We start from the raw sequence: 11,724 nt of genomic DNA on the forward strand, positions 1-11,724 counted from the left end.
GCATTGGCTAGATACAGAATAATGCTCCCTCAACAATGTCCCAATGGACATTCCCCGGCCAGATACTGCATTGGTTAGATACAAGGTAAATCTCCCTCTACACTGTCCCATCAAACACTCATATCTCAGGTATAACACAGGTTTGATACAGATTAAATCTCCCTCTACCCTGTCCCAAACACTCCAAGGGCAGGTACTGCATTGGTTAGATACAGGGTATATCTCCCACTATATTGTCCCATCAAAAACTCCCAGGGCCAGTACAGCATGGGTTAGATACAAAGTAAAGCTCCCTTCACAGTGCCCCAAACACTCCCAGGGCAGATATAGCACAGCTTAAGCACGGAGTATATCTCCCTCTTCTACACTGATATTCCCAGGCCAGGTACTGCATTGGTTAAATACAGGGTAAATCTTCCTCTATATTGTCCCATCAAACACTCATAGGACAGGTATAGCACGGGTTGGGTACAATGTAAAGCTCCTTCTTCTCTGTCCCAAACACTTCCAGGACAGGTACTGCATTGGTTAGATACAGGATATATCTCCCACTACACTGTCCTATCAAAAACTCCCAGGGCAGGTACAGCATGGGTAGATACAGAGTAAATCTCCCTCTGCACTGTCCCAACAAACATTCCGAGGGCAAGTACAGCATAATTTAGATACAGGGCAAACCTTTTTAAAAACAGCCCAGTCAAACACCATCAGGACAGGTACAGCACAGATTAGATACTCATTAATGATCGCTCTACACTGTTCCACCATACAAGCCCAGGGCAGGTACAGAACAAGTTTGACAAAGAACATATCTTCCTCTACCCTGTCCCAAACACTCCCAGGGAAGATACTGCATTGGTTACGTACAGAGTAAAGCTCCCCTTACACTGTCCCACTGGACATGCCCAGGGCAGGTACAGCACGGGTTAGATACAGAATAAAGCTCCCTCTAGTGCCCACTCAGGGCAGGTACAGCACAGGTTAGAGAGAAATGAAAGCTCCCTCTACACTATCCGATCAAACACTCCCAGAGTTGGTACACCATGGGATAGATACAGAGTAAAGTTCCCTCTCCACTGTCCCAACAAACACTCCCAGGGCATGGACTGCACAGGTTAGGTACAGAGTGAAGCTCGCTCTACATTGTCCCATCAAACACATCCAGGGCAGGTACTGCACGGGTTAGGTACAGAGTGAAGCTCGCTCTACATTGTCCCATCAAACACTCCCAGGGCAGGTACAGCATGGGTTAGGTACGGAGTAAAGCTCCTCTACTTTGTCCCACCAAACACTCCTCGGGCAGGTACAGCATAATTGAGCTACAGGGTAAACCTCTCTCCAAACAGTCCAGTCAAACATGCCCAGGAGAGCTACAGCACAGGTTAAATACACAGGACTGAATTTTCCCCAATTATCCACACCGTTTTTTGGCGTGCACCATTTTTTTTGGAGTAAATTAAAATCGGCAAGTTCCCCCAAGTTTCTGCACTAGCATAATTCACTTAGGTAGGATTTTTTTAGGCTACATTTTTTTTTACCTGATTGGGGCGTACCCCGCCACTCGCTCCAATTCTGAACATTTAAGCAAATTTGGCCAGCTCCAATTCACTCCAATTTTTCTTAGGGCAGCGTATGTGACCGCTCTGGAAAAACCTTCTGGATAGTTTACAAAATCGGCGCAGGTAAGAGAATCAATGCAGAAGATCCAGTTCCACGGCCCGGACAGCAACAGCAGAGAGGGAGAGAGAAGAGAGGGGAGAGGGGGAGGGGGGGAGGCCTATTGGCCAGGATTAGGAGCGGCACCCGGCACCGGGAGGAGGGCAGGGGATAGACATTTGGCATAAACTCTTTAATAATTTCATGCTGGTAAGCTGCTGCAACGTGCAAGGTGCTTGTGCAGGTTGCTGTGAGCTGGCCAGAATGTCTTGAATGTTTCACTTTCCAGCCTCAGCCCTCAGTGCATCCCTCGTTACCCTGGCAACCCGATCTTTTTGGTGCAGATCTTAGGCTCCACCCCCAAAGCTAAAGGACAGGCTATGCGGCGCCAAAATCAACAATTCAAATGGGGAACGTTGGATTTTTGGGGGGGGCGTAGTTGGGCCCCCAAAAAACGGGCGTAACTGTTCAAGTACGCCAAAAAAACGCATTGGGGAAAATTGATCCCACAGTAAGGATCCCTCTACTCTGTCCCACCAGACATTCCCAGGGCAGGTACAGCACGGGTTAGATACAGAGCATCTGTAATTGAGGGGGAAATGATGACTGGTCAAGGAGCGTCTGTAAATGAGGAGAAATGGAGTCTGTTCATGGAGCGTCGGTAAAAATTCCTTCTTACCTATTTAACACACAGACTAACAGTCAACACAACCACAATATAAAACACAGCAGTGTTATTTTAATATCTTCAGCTGCTCACCTCAAGTCGGTTTGCAAAACATAGTTGCTAATAGGATTAACCCTTTCCTTCAAACATGACCCCACTACTGAACACCACACCATCAATTCTCAAGCCATCACTGATCTCATCTCTTCTGGTGGAGAACCCAACGATGGTAGAACTGAATGCAGCCAGAGTCAGCACCTTCAATGGAGGGAGAGGAACCAGTTAGTGTAGAACTAAACCCAGACTAGAATCAGCACCTTGAATGAAGGGATTGGAACCAGTTCATGCAGGAATGAACCCAGTCAGAATAATCACCTTCCAGGCAGGAAAGGGGGGTGGGGAACCAATTAGTATAGAACTGACTGCAAAGTTGTGGCACTCAGAAAACTGGGAATAGAGGGAAAAGGTTTGGAGTAAGTGAAATTGGTTTCGATTTCAGCAGAGAGAGGAGGGAGAACGTGTGGAACTAAAGAGGAAAAAATGTTCCATAGAAACTAGAATTGTCTGTTCTGAATTTCTGTCATGTACTTACCGTGATGACTTTTGTAAACTCAGGTTTAACATAACGTCCCTACTTTTCAATTCTATCCCTCTAGAAATAAACCCTGGTGCTTCATTTGCATTTTTTTGGCCTTGCTAATCTGCGTCGCAACTTTTAGTGATTTGTGTATTTGTACTCCGAGATTCCTTTGTTCCTTTACCCCACCTAAACTCGCACCCTCCAAATAATATTCTTCCAACCAAAATGTAATACCTCACATTTATCTGTGTTGAATTTCATTTGCCAGTTATATGCCCATTCTGCAAGTTTATTAATATCCTCCTGTAATTTGTTGTAGTCCTCCTCAGTATTGACTATTTCCCCCCCCTCCCCCCCACCACACACACAATTTGGTACCATCCACAAATTGAGAAATTGTGTTTTTGATTCCAAAGTCTAAATCATTAATATAAAAATGGGAACAACAGTAGTCCCAGTACTAATCCTTATGGAACACCACAACCCACCTTCTGCCAATGTGAATAGCTACACTTTACCCTACTCTGTGCTTTCTGTCTTGAGACCAGCTAGCTATCCATTCCCTGACTCCGTATTCTCTGACCTTGTTCATCAGTCTATTATGGGGTATCCTATCGAAGGCCTTTTGAAAATCTAGATAAATTACATCTATTGCATTACTATTGTCTACTCTCTCTGTTACCTTTTCAAAAAATTCAATGAGTTGGTCAAACAAGACTCTCCCTTTTAAAATCCATGCTGACTATTCATTATTATTATATTTTCTCCTTTAGTAGGGATTCCATTATTTTTCCTCTGATATTAAGCTGACTGGTCTATAATTCCCTGGACATGTTCTATTCCCCTTCGTAAATATAGGAATTATGTTAGCTTTCCGCCAATCCTCTGGCACTACATCTTTTTCAACAAATTATTAAATGTGTAGTAATGCCTCTGCTATCTCTTCCCTAGATTCTTTTAAAATGCGTGGATGCAATCTATCTGGACCAGGGGTTTTAGCCTCTTTGAGTTTGATTCGTTTATTTAACATAGCCCCTTTAAAAATTTTAAATGCACTTATCTCATCATCCAATGTCATGTCCACCTGTTTGATCTCCCTGGTAAATACTGAAGCAAAATAATGATTTAATATCTCTGCCATCTCTCTATCATTACCTGGTGTATTCTCCAGCCTATCGCTTAATGGCCTTATTCCCATCCCATCCTTCCTTTTTGATTGAGGTGCCTGTAAAAGATTTTACTATTTTGTTTTATGTTCCTTGATAATCTGTGCGTGGAGGCAGAAAAAGTTGGTATGGTTCTTAATTAATATTTTACGTCTGTTTTCAAAAAAGAGAGGAGTGATGGAGACTTTGCAATCAGGGAGGAGGAGTGTGAAATATTAGATGAAATAAACATAGTGAGAGGGGAAGTATTAAGAGGTTAAGCAGCTTTGAAAGAGGATAAATCCCCAGGCCCGGATTAAATGTATCCCAGGCTGTTAAGAGAAACAAAAGAAGAAATAGCAGAGGCTCTGACCATCATTTTCCAATCCTCTTTGGCTACAGATGTGGTGCCAGAAGACTTCAAACATTGTACCTTTGTTTAAAAAGGGAGAAAGGGATAGACCAAGTAATTATAAGCCAGTCAGCCTAACTTTGGTGGTGGGAAAATTATTGGAGAAAATTCTGAGGGACAGGATAAATCTTCATTTAGAAAGACACGGATTAATCGGGTAAAGTCAGCATGGATTTGTTAAGGGAAGGTCATGTCTGACTAACTTGATTGAATTTTCTGAGGCAGTAACAAGGAGGGTCGATGAGGGTAGTGCATTTGATGTAGTGTATATGGATTTTAGCAAGGCTTTTGATGTCACAAAAGTAAAAACCCATGGGATCCAAGGCAAAGTGGCAAGTTGGATCCAAAATTGGCTCAGAGGCAGGAAGCAAAGGGTAATGGTTGATGGGTGTTTTTGTTTCCAATGGGGTACCGCAGGGCTCAGTACTAGGTCCCTTGTTTTTTGTGGTATATGTTGGGTAAACAATAACTCAGTAGGCTTAGTACCGTGAACTCAATCAGGTGCGACCTGACTCTACTTTATTAGCTCTCAAAGTGAGGATTAAACATGGAGGCTTTCTTTATATACAAAGGCTGCACGTGTGTATCTGTGGCCCAATGACCTTCGATGGTTACTCCCACTGGTGGCAAGTAAACCCAGGCATACATTCACCCCCAAGATCTTGGTATCAGTCCTATTTATAAATTGAGACAGTCTGGGGCTTTCTGCTCCCTAGTTGATCGCCTCAGTTCAATTCCAGGTCTGGGTGAGCTCTCCGAGTCATTCATCACTTGAGGCTGGGTAGCCGATCTAATGGGAGTGGCAGTGTCCATGTCGGGGATTGAAATGCTGCAGGGTGACTTGGACAGCTTCGATGAGTGGGCAAACGTGTGGCAGATGCAGTATAATGTGGATAAATGTGAGGTTATACACTTTGGTGGCAAAAACACGAAGGCAGAATGTTATCTGAATGGCAGCAGATTAGGAAAAGGGGAGGTGCAGCGAGATCTGGGTGTCATGGTTCATGTGTCATTAAAAGTTGGCATGCAGGTTCAGCAGGCGGTGAAGAAGGCAAATGGTATGTTGGCCTTCATAGCCAGGGGATTTGAGTATAGGATTTTTGGACCACAAACCATGAGGAAAACCGCCCTGCGCCTAACTGCGTCAGCGTCTTCATCCATCTTGTTGGCCATGAAGTACTGGTCGAGGCGATCTGTAAAATCCTCCCAGTCTTCTCCCTCCACGAATCATCCAGGATTCCAATGGTGCTCATTTTTTTTTTGTATGTGAAAGTTCGTATTGTGCCTCATTGCCAAATTTTACGTATGCAATAACTCAATAGGCTTAGTACCGTGAACTCAATCAGTTGCAACCTGACTCTACTTTATTAGCTCTCAAAGTGAGGATTAAACATGGAGGCTTTCTTTATATACAAAGGCTGCACGTGTGTATCTGTGGCCCAATGACCTTCGATGGTTACTCCCACTGGTAGCAAGTAAACCCAGGCATACATTCACCCCCAAGATCTTGGTATCAGTCCTATTTACAAATTGAGACAGTCTGGGGCTTTCTGCTCCCTAGTTGATCGCCTCAGTTCAATTCCAGGTCTGGGTGAGCTCTCCGAGTCATTCATCACTTGAGGCTGGGTAGCCGATCTAATGGGAGTGGCAGTGTCCATGTCGGGGATTGAAATGCTGCAGGGTGACTTGGACAGCTTCGATGAGTGGGCAAACGTGTGGCAGATGCAGTATAATGTGGATAAATGTGAGGTTATACACTTTGGTGGCAAAAACACGAAGGCAGAATGTTATCTGAATGGCAGCAGATTAGGAAAAGGGGAGGTGCAGCGAGATCTGGGTGTCATGGTTCATGTGTCATTAAAAGTTGGCATGCAGGTTCAGCAGGCGGTGAAGAAGGCAAATGGTATGTTGGCCTTCATAGCCAGGGGATTTGAGTATAGGATTTTTGGACCACAAACCATGAGGAAAACCGCCCTGCGCCTAACTGCGTCAGCGTCTTCATCCATCTTGTTGGCCATGAAGTACTGGTCGAGGCGATCTGTAAAATCCTCCCAGTCTTCTCCCTCCACGAATCATCCAGGATTCCAATGGTGCTCATTTTTTTTTTGTATGTGAAAGTTCGTATTGTGCCTCATTGCCAAATTTTACGTATGCAATAACTCAATAGGCTTAGTACCGTGAACTCAATCAGTTGCAACCTGACTCTACTTTATTAGCTCTCAAAGTGAGGATTAAACATGGAGGCTTTCTTTATATACAAGGGCTGCACATGTGTGTCTGTGGTCCAATGACCTCCGACGGTAGCTCCCCCTGGTGACAGATAAACCCAGGCATACATACATTACAGTAGAAATCAATGATTTAGACGTAAATGTAGAGGGTATGATTAAGAAGTTTGCAGATGATACTAAAATTGGCCGTGTGATTGATAATGAAAGGCATTTGGGGAAGGCTAACAAGGCAAAAGAATACACATTAAACGATAGGACACTGAGATGTGTGGAGGAACAAAGGGACCTTGGAGTGCATGTCCACAGATCCCTGAAGGTAACAAGCCAGGTAGATAAGGTGGTTAAGAAGGCATACGGAAAACTTGCCTTTATAAGCTGAGGCACAGAATACAAGAGCAGGGACTGATTGAACTGTACAAAACACTAGTTAGGCCACAGCTAGAGTACTGCATGCAGTTCTGGTCACCACATTACAGAAAAGATGTAATTGAATAGAGAGGGTACAGAGGAGATTTACGAGGATGTTCCCTGTACTGATGAATTTTAGCTATGAGGAAAGATTGGAGATGCTGGGTTTGTCTCCTTTGAAACAGAGGATGCTGACGGGAGACCGTATTGAGGTGAATAAAATTATGAGGGGCCTAGATAAAGTGGATAGGAAGGACCTATTTCCCTTAGCAGTGGGGTCAACAACCGGGGGCACAGATTTAAAATAATTGGTAGGAGGTTTAGAGGGGATTTGAGGAGAAATTTTTTCACTCAGAGGGTGGTGGGGGTATGGAACTCACTGCTTGAAAGAGTGGTAGAGGCAGAAACTCTCACCAATTTTAAAAAGTACTTGGATGTGCACTTTAAGTGCCATGACCTTAAAAACAACAGACTTTGTTGGCCAGCACGGACACGATGGGCCAAAATGCTCTCCTTCTGTGCTGTAAATTTCTATAGAAACATAGAAACATAGAAAATAGGTGCAGGAGTAGGCCATTCAGTGTCATGGCTGATCGTTCCTTCAGTTCGCCTTTCCTGCTTTCTCTCCATACCCCTTGATCCCTTCAGCTGTAAGGGCCATATCTAACTCCTTCTTGAATATATCCAATGAACTGGCATCAACAACTCTCTGCGGCAGTGAATTCCACAGGTTAACAACTCTCTAAGTGAAGAAGTTTCTCCTCATCTCAGTCCTAAACGGCCTACCCCTTATCCTAAGACTATGTCCCCTGGTTCTGGACGTCCCCAACATCGGGAACGTTCTTCCTGCATCTAACCTGTCCAGTCCTGTCAGAATCTTCTACGTTCCTGTGAGATCCCCTCTCATTCTTCGAAACTCCAGTGTATAAAGGCCCAGTTGATCCAGTCTCTCCTCATATGTCAGTCCAGCCATCCCTGGAATCAGTCTTGTGAACCTCCGCTGCACTCCCTCAATAGCAAGAATGTCCTTCCTCAGATTAGGAGACCAAAACTGAACACAATATTCCAGGTGGGGCCTCACCAAAGCCCTATACAATTGCAGCAAGACCTCCCTGCTCCTATACTCAAATCCCCTAACTATGAAGGCCAACATACCATTTGCCTTCTTCACCGCCTGCTATACCTGCATGCCAACTTTCAATGATTGATGAACCATGACACCCAGGACTCGTTGCACCTCCCCTTTTCCTAATCTGCCGCCATTGAGATAATATTCTGACTTTGAGTTTTTGCCCCCAAAATGGATAACCTCGCATTTATCCACATTATACTGCATCTGCCATGCATTTGCCCACTCACCTAACCTGTCCAAGTCACCCTGTAGCCTCTTAGCGTCATCTTCACAGCTCACACCGCCACCCAGTTTAGTGTCATCCGCAAACTTGGAGATATTACACTCAATTTTTTCATCTAAATCGTTAACGTATATTGTAAAGAGCTGGGGTCCCAGCACTGAGCCCTGCGACACTCCACTAGTCACTGCCTGCCATTCTGAAAAGGACCCGTTTATCCCGACTCTCTGCTTCCTGTCTGCTAACCAGTTCTCTATCTACGTCAGTACATTACCCTCAATTCCATGCGCTTTGATTTTGCACACTAATCTCTTGTGTGGGATCTTGTCAAAAGCCTTTTGAAAGTCCAAATACACCACATCCACTGATTCTACCTTGTCCACTCTACTAGTTACATCCTCAATATTGTGTTCCTAACACAGATGAGACTGCACACAGGGAGGTTAAAGTAACAGTGACCTCAGTCTTTAATAAGACACTCCAGAGTGAGGAACAGGCCTTCGGGGCCGGCTGATATACAGTGCTCCCAAGGGATGCTGGGATCCCTTGGGACTTCAGGGGATGAGCTCCCTGGTGGTGGAACATTGGAGTGCATGCACAACATCACGCCCCTCCCAAAGTCAAAGTGAAAACTATTTACAAGGTGAGGCGGTCGGGAGCCTTTCTTTCCCTGGTGGACTGCCTCGGTACAAATGTCTGTTCTGGTGTGTTGGCTGTGCCCTCGCTGGGCTGGAGTGTTGTTGCCTTGCAGGGCTACTAGGTGAGCATTGCCTTGCTGGGCTATTGGGCATGATGGGTTCGATTTCCTGGTCCGGCGTGGTGTCGTTGATCCTTTGGGTGTGTGTTGTGGGCTTGAAAAAGGTGGTGTCTGCTGTGGGTTGTTCAGGGCAGTCTGTGAACCGCAGCCTCGTTTGGTCCAGGTGCTTTCTGCAAATTTGTCCATTGTCTAGTTTGACTACAAACACCCTATTCCCTTCTTTAGCTATCACCGTGCCCGCGATCCACTTGGGACCATGTCCATAGTTTAGCACATACACAGGGTCATTCAGATCAATTTCCCGTGACACAGTGGCGCGACTATCGTTTACATTTTGTTGCTGCTGTCTGCTCTCTGCCTGATCATGCAGGTTGGGGTGAACCAGCGAGAGTCTGGTTTTAAGTGTCCTTTTCATGAGTAGCTCAGCCGGGGGCACCCCTGTGAGCGAGTGGGGTCCCGTGCGGTAGCTGAGCAGTACTCGGGACAGGCGGGTTTGGAGTGAGCCTTCTGTGACTCGTTTAAGGCTCTGTTTGATGGTTTGTACTACCCATTCTGCCTGCCCATTGAAGGCTGGTTTAAATGGGGCCAAAGTGACATGTTTGATACCATTGCAGGTCATGAATTCTTTAAAGTCGACACTGGTGAAACATGGCTCGTTGTCACTGACCAGTATTTCAGGCAGGCCGTGGATGGCAAACATGGCCCTCAGGCTTTCAATGGTGGTGGTGGCGGTGCTTCCCGACATTATTTCACATTCAATCCATTTTGAAAAAGCATCCACCACCACCAGGAACATTTTATCGACAAACGGGCCCGCATAGTCAACATGGATCCTCGACCATGGTCTGGAGGGCCAGGACCACAAACTTAGTGGTGCCTCTCTGGGCGCGTTGCTCAACTGAGCACATACGCTGCATTGCCATACACAGGACTCTAAGTCAGAGTCGATACCAGGCCATCACACGTGGGACCTGGCTATCGCTTTCATCATTACTATACCCAGGTGTGTGCTGTGGAGATCCGAGATGAATGTCTCCCTGCCCTTTTTTGGTAGCACTACGTGGTTACCCCACAATAGGCAGTCTGCCTGAATGGACAGCTCATCCTTTCGTCGCTGGAACGGCTTGATTGGCTTTTGCATTTGAATGGGGATGCTGGCCCAGCTCCCATGCAGTACACAGTTTTTTACTCGGGACAGCAGAGGATCTTGGCTGGTCCAAGTCCTAATCTGGCGGGCCGTGACAGGTGATTTATCATTTTCAAATGCTTCCATGACCATCAACAAGTCTGCGGGCTGCGCCACCATCAACAAGTTTGCAGGCTGCGCCATTTCCACCCCCGTGGTGGGCAATGGTAGTCGACTGAGAGCATCCGCACAGTTCTCGGTGCCTGGCCTGTGGCGGATGGTATAGTTATACGCTGGTAGCGCGAGTGCCCACCTTTGTATGCAGGCTGAGGCATTAGTATTTATCCCCTTGTTTTCAGCGAACAGGGATGTGAGGGGCTTGTGATCGGTTTCCAGCTCAAATTTGAGGCCAAACAGGTACTGATGCATTTTCTTGACCCCGAACACACACGCTAATGCCCCTTTCTTAATCATGCTGTAGGCCCTCTCGGCCTTAAACTAGCTCCTGGAAGCATAGGCGACAGGTTGCAACCTCCCCGCAATGTTAGCTTGCTGTAATACACACCCGACTCCGTACGACGACACGTCACATGCTAGCACAAGTCTTTTACACGGGATATACAATACAAGCAGCTTGTTGGAGCATAAAATGTTTCTGGCTTTCTCAAAAGCAATTACTTGGTTCTTTCCCCATACCCAGTTCTCACCTTTGCGCAATAACACATGTAGGGGCTCTAAAAGGATGCTTAACCCCGGTAGGAAGTTACCAAAATAGTTGAGCAGTCTCAGGAACGACCGCAGCTCCGTGACGTTCTGTGTCCTGGGCGCATTCCTGATAGCCTCTGTCTTGGCGTCTGTGGGCCGAATGCCATCCGCCGTGATCTTTCTCCCCAAAAACTCCACTTCTGTTGCCAGGAAGACACATTTCGACCTCTTCAGCCGCAGCCCTACATGATCCAGTCGCTGGAGGACCTCCTCCAGGTTTTGTAGGTGCTCGGTGGTGCCCTGACCCGTGACCAACATGTCATCCTGAAAGACCACCGTATGTGGTACCGACTTGAGTAGGCTCTCCATGTTTCTCTGGAAGATCGCTGCAGCCGACCGAATTCTAAACGGGCATCTATTGTAGATGAACAGTCCCTTGTGCGTGTTGATGCAGGTGAGCCCCTTCGAAGACTCCTCCAGCTCCTGCGTCATGTAGGCCGAAGTCAGGTCGAGCTTGGTGAAAGTCTTGCCTCCTGCCAGCGTCGCAAATAGGTCGTCTGCCTTAGGTAGCGGGTATTGGTGCTGTAGCGAGAAACGATGAATAGTTACTTTATAATCGTCGCGAATCCTGACCGTGCCATCACTTTTGAGTACTGAAACAATCGGGCTGGCCCACTCGCTGAAT

Source organism: Pristiophorus japonicus, chromosome 2 (assembly GCF_044704955.1).
Source record: "Pristiophorus japonicus isolate sPriJap1 chromosome 2, sPriJap1.hap1, whole genome shotgun sequence".
Classification (NCBI taxonomy): Eukaryota; Metazoa; Chordata; class Chondrichthyes; family Pristiophoridae; genus Pristiophorus; species Pristiophorus japonicus.